Source organism: Hirundo rustica, chromosome 6, assembly GCF_015227805.2.
Source record: "Hirundo rustica isolate bHirRus1 chromosome 6, bHirRus1.pri.v3, whole genome shotgun sequence".
In the NCBI taxonomy this organism is placed as follows: domain Eukaryota; kingdom Metazoa; phylum Chordata; class Aves; order Passeriformes; family Hirundinidae; genus Hirundo; species Hirundo rustica.
Genome location: NC_053455.1, coordinates 46,038,521 through 46,053,353, shown reverse-complemented (window position 1 = coordinate 46,053,353; position 14,833 = coordinate 46,038,521). Strand labels below are relative to the sequence as shown.

General features: G+C 40.8%; 1 protein-coding gene across 9 annotated transcripts in view; it reads right to left on the bottom strand.

Annotated features, from left to right (window-relative positions):
- Positions 1–14,833, bottom strand: part of TSPAN4 (tetraspanin 4) — a 416,847-nt gene that overhangs the window by 313,899 nt on the left and 88,115 nt on the right. The window contains exons 1-2 of one of the 9 annotated variants that reach the window (XR_009207921.1): positions 8,221–8,368; positions 7,279–7,417 (exon numbers count right to left, since the gene is read on the bottom strand). The exons of 7 other annotated variants lie outside the window; for them this stretch is intronic. The gene's annotated coding sequence lies outside the window, so the exon portion shown is untranslated. Of the gene's footprint in view, positions 1–7,278; positions 7,418–8,220; positions 8,369–14,833 lie in introns of those variants that run through there. One more of the 9 variants, XM_040066850.2, reaches the window with a different exon arrangement.

Sequence of the window (14,833 nt, the reverse complement as noted above, 5' to 3'; positions counted from 1 at the left end):
AAGACAGGCTTGCAATAAAAAATAATCTAGAAAAAGAGGCAGAAGAGGTTGCCCTTGGGAAAACATGCATGCATAAATCCATCACATCTGTGAATATCCACCTCCTGACCAGAGTGAATATTTCCTGAGTCTCCTTAATTCTCTGCTGTCAATAAACTCGTGTTAATCTGCTGGCAAGGCATCTCAAAAAGAGCACTCAGTTACATAAAGATGAAGAAATTACACAACTTGTGTCTTAAACTTCTGTTGATGTGAGGTCACATGGTCCTCTGGTAGAGATGGAGGATCAATGGCTACTCAACTGAAGGTAAAGGCAGGTAGCACCAGAGTTTAGGAAACCTGCTGCAGGAACTGGTGTTAGTGTATATGCAGCCAAATGGGATTGTCAGTCAATCAGGAAGATTGGCTGGATGAATATTCAAAGCCCAATACTCTGAGGACAGTGGGTAACCAAATCTCTTCTGCTGTAAATTTTCAGAAGGAATATGAAGGCAGAAATCCATCTCCAGCTCTTCAAATTACATTACACATTAATTAATTAAATATTCCCTGCACATTCTAAATATAACTTACATCACTTATTTGCATCTCTTGGGGTACAAGTCATTTATGGGTCAGACACAAAAATTCCATTTACCCAGCATTAGCATGACAGCACCCTCACCTGAGATTATCCCTTAAAAAAGGTGCAGCACATTCACACGGGGACTTCAGCACACAGCACTTCAGCACCCTGCCCTCCACACACTCGTGGGCTTGCTCAGTGCTAAGACCCCCTATGGCCATTAACAGGACTGCTCATGAGAGGAAACCAGAGCTGTGAGTAAGGACCATATTGAAGCTTAGATGGGGGAAAATGGATGAGTCCCAGAGAGCAGGAGCCAAGCACTTGCATGATAAAACGAATACAAAGTACAGTCTTGAATATTAATATCTCACACAGAGTCCCACCTGCAGTGTGAGTATTGAATCTTCCCTCTCCAGAGAGAGACAAGGTGCTACAGCCTCCTGTGCAGCAATGTCTGCACTGCATGCATCCCTACAGAACTCCTCATCTGGAATTCAGAATTGTGCAGGAACAAAACAGTGCTCGAGAAGGAGCTCTGAGCCTGACGCTTCAGCGTACAGACACTAAACCTTCCTTTAGGAAAGGACAAGAAGTGTGATCAAGAAAAAAAGCCAAGGCTTCATTAATTTGTATCCACTTACTAAAGGCAGACTGTTCACAGTGTTGGGAACCTCCCTTCGATCTAGTGTTTCAGCTAAGGCAGAGTATTTCTGACCTGCTGGCAAGGTTGCACCTGACCTCAAGCACAATGGACCCAGTACAAAAAGGGAAAATATTATTACTGTGGTTGTTACAACAAAGACTTGAAAGGTTGTAGACAACAGCAAAGCAATACTCTGAAACATGTAGTACTGAGCTACTGTCACCAATAAAGTTTCAGCAGTAAATTTGTCTCTGCAGAAGCAGAAATAGATGTTCTGTGCTCATCATCCAAATGGATTTAAAAAAAAAAAAATCAATCAGTCAGGCTGTATGCACACAAACAGGCACGCACATAAATCTTCCATAAATTGGGAGTGTTTCTAGCCTTTGACGCTGTCTTCAATTAACATTGCAGTTCCTCTCTGAGTTACCCCAAAGCTCTAACAGATTGTGTGGCACTTGTATTAGCACTCACCTTGAATGAACAGAAGGGGAAGATGGTGAGAGAAAGATGGCAAGGAGCACAGCAAGTTCACATGGTATAAGGTAATAAAACAGAAAGCAACTGAGGCCATTTGATTCTCTCACTCAGCTGTAGTACACAACCGCCTTTGCGTACCACCACAGCTCACCACCTTCACTGTGAATGGCTCACATACACATAAGGACAACACTGAGTCCAAGGGGATACTCAAAATTCTGCCAACCACTCAAAGAACATATTCAGCCACACACTGACAAAAGCTGCATTTGACAAACACGTTGGCTGCCACGCCCTGGCTGCCATCACCCATCCAGTCCTCTACTGTCATGGTCAACTGGTCTGTAACTGACTGCAGCCTGACATAAGTTGGTTCTCAAAACACACCAAAAAGCAGAATATCAATGAAGATACAGAGTGGGAAGTTCTGCCACTGCACCAACACTCATCAGCTGACATGAGGAAACCCATACCAATCATAGAAAAAGTCACCTTAACAAAACTTTGTGGCTGTGAGGCATCCATGTCTCTTGCTGTCAAACTAAACCCTGACAGCCTGAATTCCCAATAGATAGCTAGAGAGGCATCAGCCTCTGACAACATTTGATTCTGATAACATTATCTCTTAGGTTTATTATGGATTTCACAACACATCTACACTAGAGCTGCAAGTACCTGGCATCATTATCAGCTGTTCTGGTGGACACCAGCTGGGGAGGGAAAGGAGGAAAGAAGGGAAGAAGTCCCAGAAGTGACATCTCCTTCAAGGCTCTGCAGCAGTTGGACAATCTTTCTGGTAAAAGCCAGTAAAACGTGCATCTGCTTGGAAGAAGGAAGGCTCAAGTCCCCACCTCCAAGTGCAGATTAGTTATAAAATTATGCCACAGAGTTTATTTATTTATAGTAATACAACAGTGCTGGAACAGCAATGAATGGAAGAGCTCTGACTAACTTTGAGATCTAAAAAACATTTTCTAAGGCCGCACGAGAAAAAAACAAAACCAACAAATACCAGACTCCAGTCATGCACCTTTCTCTGCTTCTGTGTGATTTTACAGACACTTTACTGATGTTTACAGGCAATAACTCACCAACCTGAATATAGAAAACTGCTGTTTGTCGAGAAGAGAGCACAAACAGCATCTTTTTGCTATTGTGTTCCAGCAAGTCTGCAGATTGTCTTTCCTTCTGTAAGATGTTCCTCCAGGGTAAATCCAAATCCTAGCCTCATTCAGGTCATGGAACTTCCATAAGATCATCAGCAAAGGCTTTTACATAACATGAGCCGTCTTAACTAGTGGATTATGCCTCATAACATGAGCCATCTTAACTAGGATCACAACACTACTACTTATATCCTTAACGCTTCTCCAAGTGATTAGGGTAAAGAAACTAGGAAGTCTTTAATGAAATCTTTGTGACAAACAGACACAATCAGACACACTGACCCCTCATTCATTCGGGGCTTTATGATGCAGATATGTGCACTTTCTAAATAAAAAGATCACCAGATCTGTTTATGAAGGGCTTGTATCAGCCATGAGGCACTGAAGTCTCCAAGCTATTTAAAGGTAAAATGCATCTGAACAAGAGAAATTGGAGAGTAAAATCAATCTGCTGCCTGCTAAACAGGAGTCCCTGTTTCCCCAGGAAAGGGTTTAGTCTTACTTGAGGCAATGCCTGTGCTCACCAAAGTGGGCAAGAGTTTATACTCACTGAGTGCCTGTCAGAAAAACTTACTGCTGGTTATCTCTGAGGCCAAATCCTGATTCAGAGAACTACAAAGCAAAAGCAAGCAGTCAATATCCCAGAAGATCCATGAATAAGAGAGATGATTATAAGTCCAGATAGACCTGGGGGAGCCATGTAAATGTATTACAAGCACAAAGATTTATATTAATGCCTAGAGCTGACAAGGTCTCTCTTGTTATTTAATTGCCCACTCATGACTAAGCTAAGTGAGTCCACGTGGGACCATGAGGTAAAGACGAGTGGCTCTGTCTAGCCACAACACTGAATGCAATACAACACTAATATAAAGAGTGAATCTCCCAAGCACAGACCACTATATTATCAAGCATTTGCTGACAGCTAAAATAATTCAATTTAGGGCAGAAATATACCTTGCAGGGCACAGACAGACTGGTCTCTGCACACTAATCTGGCAATGATCTTGCTAGGAAATTTGCCACTGAAACCTCTACCTCTACCACTTACGCTTGTTTAAAATGATGCCGCAGAGATTCCTCCCCACTTTAAAGCTACAATCACGATGTTAAAAACATTCACTGCCTCCTCCTGGCATCAGGGATCTCATCAGGTAGAAAGGCCAAAGGATAGATACACAGACACATAGATAGGCAGAGAGAGTGTGTACTGCCACGGTCTCTCCATTCTCTTATGTTCTTCATATCCATTTATTGCCTCTGACTTGACTGCAAGTACTTTAGGGCAAGAACTCCTGGATAATAAGCCTTTGTGTAATGCATTATTGATGTCCATGTGGGCTTCTAGGCAAAACTGTGACACAAATCCTAAATGACAGTGGTAAGTCAACTACTGGCATGAGCTTGCAAGCCAAGCTGAGCCCTTTAGAAAAGTCTGGCCCCAGTGATAAATTCAGGCTTTTAAATAACCCATAGTCCCAGAGCATTTCCGAATGACTCATCTCTGCCAATTAATTTATTCTTACAACACCTAGGCTAGACAGGGAAATTTAAGCTCCCTCACTTAAATGACTTTGGGATACTGAAGGATGTGCAAAGACAGGACCGAATGCAAGATCTACAGCCTTTGATCTTAACCACAAGACTGTTTTTTCCATTTGGGAACTACAACCTGACTCCTGATCTCAAGTCACACATCATGCCCAACATTCTCACAATAATTAAGAAGTCGTATTAATAAGTTGCCTCTAAAGACCAACATCCTTACACTTACAAAGCAAGGTCAGAGAAAGCTGAAATATTCAGGTGTTAACTTGTGCAATCCAAAAGAGGTAATGCATTTAAAACGCGTCACTTTCATCCTAAAAGGGTAGGTGTGAGCCAAAAGTTCATATACACAGATATTCAATACAGGGAGAGAGGAAGGAAGGAAAGATTGAATCCAAAATACTTATTTTCTATTCTCTAAACTATATTAACTTTCTTCCTGACACAGCAGAAGAGAAATGAACCTCCTAATTCATCCTTACAGCACTGTATTAAATAGAGTTTTAGTTCTCCTTTACAAATGAAAAATTGATATGCATTGACTTAACTAAACATAAAATAGTGAAACATCCAGCAAATCAAACACCCCATCAGGCTTTTAGAAGCTTTGTCAGAAGATGGAAAAGCAAGTAACTAATGAAACAACACATGGGGGAAATGTGTATTTTAACCAGGCAGGAGCACTGTGCAAGGGACACACAGCCTTGACCCTCAGCCTGAGACCTGGAGCTGGGTTCAGCTGCAAGTTTCCCTTCGACCTGACTCGAGCCAACCATTTTCAAAGTCCTGTTTCTGAAAGGAGCGTAGTGATAGTTCCTTTCCATCTTGCCCACGGAGATGCTAAATCCTTCAGCATCATTTCCAGTGTGTTTGTAGGGAGCAGAGTGCAATGAGATCCCAACTGGGCACAAGGCCATCAAATCGTGACATGGCAGGCACGACAATGCCCTCAAGCCAAAGTGACGGCAGAATCACCCAGTTCTCACAATTACATAGGTATATAATTACAGCTTACGGGGTATTTGTACAGTCCAGGTGTTTGCCCAGAAATCTTAGGGTTAACTATAAGCACTGCCCCAAGACAACTTGTCCTGTACTCCCATTAAGATCAGATGTGAGCACTACAAAATGTTACGGCACTTTTCAGGAAGAAACCGTCATTTGCAGAGAGCAAGCATGGATATTATGCAAGGTGCTGTTACAGTCAGGCATCCCACAACTGCTCCTAGACAAATGTGCCTGATAAAAAGAGCCAGCCACTGCATTTAACTCAATGCATGCCATTTAGCACTATACTTCTAACAAAAGTTTTCTAAACAAGTCCCAAGAAGCAAACTGAAGTAATTTATTATAAGCAAACTCTGGGACAGTTGAGAGCCTACTCTCTTCCAGAGAGCCTCAGCTGGTACCATAAGGTTAAAATTATTTAAGTCCAAATACAACATGAGCCACAGGAAACAACAGATTCAATAATTATATTTTTTTCAGCATTTAGACTCTAAAGACACTGAAATGGTTAGATCTGGGTGAAAGATTTGGTCCAGAGTATTTGACCATACAGAAACAAAACCAAGAGACTGTGGGTTTGGGTGTTTTGGTTGAGTTTTTTGGTGAGGTTTTGTTGTTATTGTTGTTGTTTGGTTTGGTTTTTTAAGTATAGCCTTGTGGGGCTGGAAACTGCCATGGTAGAGACAGGCCCCTTTGGAAAGGCTTCAGACTCTTAACTCTAACATGATGCTGTGGAAGTCAATGAAGCTGGTGGACTTATGTAGGGTGTTCATTTTCATTTCATTTTCATTTGTAAACCATTTCCTGCCTCGTCCCTACTTAGACACACTTGGACTCAATAGTAAAGGAAAAAACAGAATGGGAAAGTCAGCCAAAGATATGTAACAGAACTGAGAAATCAGCTTTTAAAGAAAGCCTAAAGAAACACAGACAAAGTCACTTCATCAAGTGCCCCAAAAACAAAGAGCTCCAGCTTCACAGAGAAAGCGAAACCTGAAATCATTCAAATGAAATCCTCAGTTGGGCAAAGTTCACTGCGGTCAATGCCATTAACAGGGTCAGGATTAGCTGCCCTATGTGTTGAAATAAACTATTCCTATTGGAATGTTCTCCACTGGGAAGATCTAACCTAAATTCTGTCTCTGTGCATCATAGTAATGCAACAGCAACAACAGGAAAATACTGTATTTCAAAAGATCCACCATTCTTCAGTACAAGCATTTCTACCAAAACCTTAGTGTTCATAAAAATCAAAGCAACACTAACAACAGTTTAAAAACAACAACAACACACAACCACAACACACCCCCCCACAGGATATATCAAGTATCCTGTAAGTATCCTGTTCAACTCCACAGTAATTCCATAAGAAAAAGGGGGAAAGGGGTTTTTTTCACTTTTAATTTTTAAATTACTTTCCTTTATTTTATATCCCATCCTTTTTCTTCCCCCACCCCAGGTATTATATTTACACTTCAGATGACAGTATCTAAATGAAATACTTCAGTTTTGAAAGGTGAAACAAAAGAAATAGACTGTAAGTCAAATATCTTCCCATACACACTTGTGAGGCTATGGAATTCTCCTTTGTGGAGTCTCAACAATTTTAGATTTTGCTCCAGGTCAGCAGGAAGCAGTATCCTCAACAAATTTCCAAATGCCAGAGAAAACTGGCCTTCTATCCTCCACATGGCTATTTCCACATTTCTTTGCATCAACTGATTTTAAACAAGGATCAAGAAGAAGGTGGGCCTATTTCTAAATGGAATTAAGGAAAAAATCCAGAAAGTAATAATCTAAAGTTGATTCTTTTTAACTAACAGAATAAATGAACTCACACAGACAACACCACAGACAAGTCATACTGAAGAGCAGCATCCAAGGTTCAGAAGGCAGAACATGCAGGTTTCTTGAGCTGAGCAGCCTGTGAAAGCTGTAAGTGGAAATGCCACGTGGAACAAAATAAACAAAGCTGCCAACCGTGAAACGAGGATGCTTCATATTCTAGAAGAAAAATTCAAACACCCCATAAGCAGTGAAGTTAAGCATCTAAATGTGCAGTTTTATGTTGAAGTGCAATGGGTCTGTCTCAGAGATGCTGTTTGCATCAGCTGTGGAGTAACAAGGACTGCACAAGGAATGAGCATTTCGGCTTTGTCCAGGAACACATTGTGTAAATGTCCGCAGAGAAACAGGGCAGGTGCCTGTCTCAAAACGCCACACCGACACTGTCACTGCTCCCGTCCAAACACAGCTTATAGCCACACCGACTGATGAGCAGTCTCAGCAGACAGTGCAGGCCAGCACATCGGCAGACCTTGAGCACTGTTTTGTTCTACAAATCCAGATCTATGAGGCTGCTCTACCTTATTTTTATATATACATATAAACATATATACATACAAACATATATAAATACATATACATTTTTAGGTAAATACCTAAAGACTACAGGACAAGTGGGAATCAGTGAATGACACCTTAAAAGCTGGAATTAACTATGCTTATTACCATGCTTATGTGATTCATTACCAGTGCAGTGAAAACTCATTAACCACTTTTTCAACAACTTTTCTACACTAACTCTTAATAAAAAGATTTAATCACTTTTTCTCAGTATGTGAGAGCTTTAGTCATAGAAAATACACACTTACACAAATCATTAATTAATCTCTCCTCAACATCTACTATACCTGAAACATCTGGTATTTTTTCCTTCCCAATGAATACAGTTCCTACAGGCTTAGCATTTTAATGACAGTTCTTTTAAGTAATTCCAATTATCAGCACCAAATTCTGTTTTGTACCTTCAGACGGCTCCAAAAGGAATTGCTAAAAACAATCCATCAATTGCTAACTCCTGAACATATCAATTGAGACACAGGCTCCAATAGGACATGCATTCCTCTGTTCCTCGCCATCTTCCGCACACTCATATTGGTCTGCAGGACTGTTACAAAAGAGCACAGAAGACTATTTGAAATTAGTCATGACATATGAAGTCATCTGCTTTACACAACTCCCAGTGGGCAGCATGCATACAGATTAAGCAAAAGAGAAAATAAATTCCTGATAAAACGATCACATGCTGGAAGAACACCTCTTTCATTCTCTAGCACCAGAGATCAAGGACTAAGGGAAAAAGGATTAATTATTATTCCCCCCACTGAAATAAAATGTTTCCTATGGGTCTCACACATAGTATAAAGCCGTAGTGCTTCCTGAAGCTCCTCTGCGTGGACCCCAGTGTTAGCCTCTCCATTATACACAATAAAAAGTGTTTTCTCACCTCTGACACTGAATGAGTCCTATTTCCAAAACAGCTGTCTTGCACCATTTGTCACTTAAGAGAAAGCCCCAAACAAATGGAGAGTACATTGACCTGTAGCTAAGAAAAATGTTGCTAAGATGCACAGCTTAATTGCATCTGTCAAAAATTTATTCGAGCTCACTACACCTGATGAATCATCACCACACACTTGCTGACTGCCAGACTGAACTCTTTAAGGACAACAGAAGTCTTGGAACTCATCCACCTAGAAACCTTTAAATAAAAGTCTATAAATAATAACAAATGTACTATATGGGCTGTGCTTACAGTCTTCCTCAAGTTTCACAGAAGAGTCTTATCAATTCCTCCCTCTACCCTTCAAACTTTATTGTGTTTTATATATATATATATTTATATACATTTCAGCTACATTTCAGCTGTAAGATAAGCAAATTTTATTTGGTTGTATTTATTTTGCAGCCTGTTCAGTTAATACTTGCAGTATGTGATCAGTTATTTCATCTGTGGAATTAGGAATAGGCAGATGCCCTCTTAGAAATAACTCATATTTCAGTGACTTCACAATAAGCTTTCGTATAGAAGAAAAAGCCAACTTCATGTTGAAAGTACAGCAATTCTATCAATCTTGTAATGGTGTTGCAATGGAGGTTTTTAAACCTAGGGCTAAGACTAAGGAATACCATACATGTATTTGTCAGCTGTTCTGACTGGTTGCTTTCGTCAGAATTAAACTCATCTCAGCAGAACTCCAGATGACTTCTCTAAGCATGACTTGGTTTTCCAGATCCAGGTTGGAAAGTAGGATGCCCCCAAAAAAGCCTGTCAGAATACACTGAAGTAGCAGAGCCTTCTGTTAAGATTAAATTTAAATTTCTTTCAGTTTTTCCATAATTTTTCTTGTCTCTTGAGTCTCATCAAGGTTTGCCTATAGTCTCCCAGAGTCTATTCACAATATATACCTGGGCTATACAACCCTCAAATTCATCTCACATTTCCGCCCTGTCACCCCTGGCAAGCTTAAAGGCAGGTTCTGGCTATCAGTCTCCAGGAGCTTATGTGAAATGCAACTTCATTTCCATGAAGGTGAAGGAGTCTTTTACGTTCCACTTGAAACATTTTACAATGTGCAGCAATTATTCAACTCCTTTTTTAACCAGATCTTGGTCAGGCTACACTTTAATACTGGCCTGCTTTCAAGTATCTTGCTTCTACAATAAACCATTCTGCATAAACCAAAATAAAAAATACAGTGTGCTGATACAGTTTACATGCTACATAAGGCTCTAACCTGTATTTTTCAAAGTGTCCTTATATTCTTGATTGAGGAAAAAATTCTTCCCTCAATAACCAAGCAGTTCTGTTCTTTCACCGATGGAAAAAAAAAAAAAAAAAAAAAAAAAAGTGTGCAAGAAAGAGATAGATTTACAGCCAAAGTTCCTTTTCTTCCACAACAGTGTAAGACTTCAATTCTTCCAGAAAAAATCACTTGATCTCTCCTTGATTGACAAGTTCCTAAAACTCATATTCCACCTACAACAGGTAAGACTGCTCTACAGGTTGTAATAACTGTGGCTGCATGTATGGGGACCTCCGACATTAAAGTTAAAATCCTAATCAAAGAACTCTGCTTTGGTTCACTGCATATGACTATTGACTTTTTTACATACCAGTCTCTGGAACAAGGGTGATGCTGATGTTTACCTCCTCATAAGAAAGTCAAAAGCTTGTTAAGTATTTAAGGATTGCTGCATGGCAGATGCTAAGTATTTCCAGTAGTATTTCACACCAGCAAGATTTTAATTACGGCGGTTCCTCATTTACTAGATTCCCTGATGAACTGAGAGGCAGACTCTCATTTATTCACAGCTGAATACCTAAAATGTCAACTAGGGTTGAGACAGTGCTGTACATAACTTCAACCCTGAAGTCTTGTGTACACCAACACTAGTTGGTTCTTTTTGCATACACACAAAGACAGCAGATAATCTCTGCTTTTCTGTGAGAGAGAGAGGAATGACCCCACATGAGACTGATCCTCATAACCAAACTATACCATGCTCATGGCATCCCTTGAGCTCAGTTACCTACGTGAGTTTTACGGCTAACTGACCTTTGCAAAAGCAGGGTGCTCTACAGGTGTCAGCCAAAGCGATGGAGTTTAACTACAGCAGATGAAGATGCACTTTCATTTGACAAATCTGCAAACTAAATGCATATCCAGTACAGTGGACAAGCTGGTAAAACCTCCTGCAATGCTACTGCAACTTCCCAGGCTTCTTTCGCCTTGCTACCGAGTTATCTAGGCACTGCCACAGCACAGACCTTGTTTGGAAAGCCCTACTGCTCCTCAAACCTCTCTTCAAAGTGATCCTCACGCCCTAAATTTAGTTAAGCAGCCGCAATTCAGACTTACTCTCAGCTCAGTAGCTGTTCAATTTAGCACGTACAGTGACCCAGGAATCTCTCCCTGGAGCCCCAGGTGGAGCAGTGGTAGAATGAAACTCTGTGCAACAGCTGAAGAGTCAGTGACAGAGCTGAAGGAGAGAGACCTCCCCTCCCAGGTCTCATTACACCGGTGTCACAGGGAGTACTGACATCTCCGGCCTTGGCAGCAGCTCCCCCCTCTCACACCGTGCAGGCAGGCAGGTGTGAGCTGTCTCATGCATCCCAATCTGAGGCACTGATCCCTGCCTCAGACTTTCTGCTGCCACAGGAGACAATGATGTAAGCATCTAAGAAGTCACTGTCTGGCACCTCTAATTTTATTACAAAGAGGCTTGGATCAAAAATGCCATCAAATTGGCTGATAGAGATCCTGAACTGTGCTGCATAAACCATGAAAATGGTCACTTTATTAGTACAACCACTCTTTCCAGGCAAGGCTGCTCCAGCCTCAGGAACTTGTTTCCCAGGCATTCTATAAATTTGGGGTTCTATCTTTTGCACCACAGCTTCCCCAGGTGACACAGGGCACCAAAAATTCATCATGTGCTGCATGCTTTTATAAGTGAAAATTCTCCTTACCAAGGCAACAGCTACTAAAAACTTTCACAGATGCTGCTTGTGCAGGATTACTAAAACAGTTCCTGAACAATAGCCTTAATGAGGAATGGTGAGACTTAATTAAAGCATAAAATAATTAAAAGGCAATCAAGAGCAATGAGAAGTTTCTGATTATTTTCCCATATACTTAAAATGCAAGATGTGGGGGAAGGGATTGCCTAATCTCCACGGTTTTCAAACGGCTTTTCGAAAATTAAAGAATGAAGAAAATATTAGACAAAGATGTGTAATAAAAGTTTCAACAAAGCAATCAAATTATCGGCTGATATAATAGAGATAAAAAGATACTCATTTTTCATGCAAATAAATATCCCCATCTTTTTTCAGTATAAAAATAAAACATACTAAGTCCTGGGATACAAACACATGAACACCCTGCCCACTGGTCTCAAACAGACCCTTGATCCCTTGACATTTACTTCGGTGGCCTGGGCTTGACAGCATTTCTAAATCATAATTATTTCAAAGGAAATGGGTAGCTGGAGCAGGAAATATTCTCTAACCTGGAAGAAACACCTTGAAAGCAATTCAGTTTGAGCTGATTTTCTTTATTCCTTTCAAAAGAAGAGAATGGATTGCAGAGCACTTTCTATTAAATTTTATAGCAGTAACTAAGGATAACACTTTTACCATTACAGTGAACAAGAGCTTGAAAAACAAATTCTTTCTGTTTCATTACTTTAAAAGGAAATCTCTTTAAATCCTGAAAAACGGGAAGGGGTTGGTTTGACTTTGTGCGTGGGCTTGGGGGGCAATTTTTAGTTGTTGATTTTTTGTTTGGTTTGTTGTTGTTGAGGCTTTCTTCCCTTTTAAACAAGCTTTGCTTCTACTCAAGCACTGAGAGGCTGGAAACAGCAATTGATTTGTAGGAACAAGAATGTCAGACCTTTCCAACCACAGCAACTCAAGTTGCTTTGCTCTGTGTTCCCTGTGGTGTACACATGGCAGAGCACCTGACGGTGTTTACAGTGAGCACGGGGGAGCAGGGTGCAGGACATCCTAACTGCCCTTGCTCCCAGGCTCCATCACTGACTACTACCTTGCAAATATAACAAATAATTAAAACCCTGAATTGTGTCACATTTGCATTTTCTTGTGATTTACTCAGACAACAAACTCTTCAAGACAAGCAGTAGCTCTTCCTTCCTCTCTTAACAGCATCAAGCACCAACTGGTGCAGAACATGATTTGTTCAACACAAGACTACTTCAACACAAACAATAAAACACAAAACAAAACCTGTGGCAGGGGGAGCTAAAGACAGAAGAAGAAAAAAGATGTTTGACAAGTTTATGAAACTTACTATTTTTCTCAAACTCATGCTGGCTGTGAATGCAAGTACCAAAGAAATACAAACAGGCAAAACATGGATTTGTGAAAGAGTTTACCTTCCTCCAGTTAAAAATCAGTGCTTGTTTGATGTGAAGCCAGAGAAAGAAAACCATCCAGGGAATAAGCTGCAAAATACCTCTACTGAGCCCCTTCCTCTTCATCACTGCTGGCACTCTTTTGCCACAACCCTTTTCAGTCTTGCTAACCCAAGAAAACATTGATCACAAGCCAACCCTGGCATCACCATAACATTTTCACTCTCCTGTAACTTCTCTCCCTGGAGGAAATGTGTCCACCGGGATCATCAACCACTCCAGAGAGAAGAGCTGGCACATGGAATGTGTATAGCAATTCCCACACCATGCCCCTCACTAGCCTCCACGCTGGGCAATACCCCGTTAAGGGTGATTATTTAGAAAGCCAAAACCCACAGAACAACACTTGCAGGGGCTGCCATCTCTTGGATTTAAACTTACTCCTATTACCACATTTTAGACAGACTCCATGGCAAAATCCGTCCCGGGATATTTGTTATTTGGGGTCTAGGACGCCATTCTTAGAGTAAGAAGCTCGAACTGGTCTTGAAGTCAGCTTTAAAATGGGGATCGAGTGACAACTAGTGGAGATTTTACTCAGTGCATCGCCGTGGATTTTTCTGCACGATGTAATCTGCACCAAGATCCCATCCCACTGAAATAACACAGATGCAATCCAATTACACAGAAAAGCTTTCCAGGAAAAATGTGCATGCTTATGTGAAGACGGGGGAATGGAATGTGTTCCTGTGACTCTGAGCTGTTCAGATTCATAGACTCACCCACAAACACAAGAAACCAGCCCCACAGGAACATGGAAGTGAAGTTGGCAGTCAGGTAGGAGTCAGAATTCTGCAGAAGGTAGCATTACCTTCCTCTCGGTACATCCTTAAAAAGGATGTGCATTTCCCTTCCTTAAAGAGTACCAGCTGACAACTAGAAGCTAATGGCTCCTCAGCTAGAGACTGGGGTTGAACTTTTCTGTTTTACAGCCCATGAATCTCTCCAGTCTGTGTATGATTTTACACTCAACAACACGACGTAGCAATAAGTTCCACAGCTCTTTTCCATGTCACAGGAAAATATATTTTCATTTACTTAATATCCACTACTTATTTCATTGGATAGTTTTTAATGCCTTATTTATGAGAAGGTGAACATTCATTCCCTAATTTATCTTCTCTTCCTCCTTCATGATTTCATTAGCCTTCTCCCGCGACCTCTAATTTACCTCTTTTCCAGGCCGACGAGTCTAGAAATTGATGAATTCACACACAGCAGAAAAAAAATCTTTCCTTTTATTTGCCTCCTTAATCACCTCTGAACACGGTGCTTACTCTTCCAAAGGCTTATTAGGAGCAACCTTCCCAAGGCAGAGGTATGACTCACTGTCCCTACCCCCATGCACTATGTGGGGATCTTAGTAGGGAAGGGAAGAAGGTTATTTTCTTTTTACATGCAATACTTTGTATTCAGGGGTGATTCATTTTAACTGTCATTTTATCACCTGGTCACTCAGTATTGGGAGTAACTACAACACTTCAAAGTGCTTTTAAATCTGGCTAATGTAATTTTTTTAGAACACCATTGTGATTTATTAGTATCAGGCCCTAGTCAAGTACTACAGCTCTAACACAGCCGTCAAAACGTCAGGAAAATCATTCTCCCACACAAATAGCTAAACAAGGGCAAAAAAAT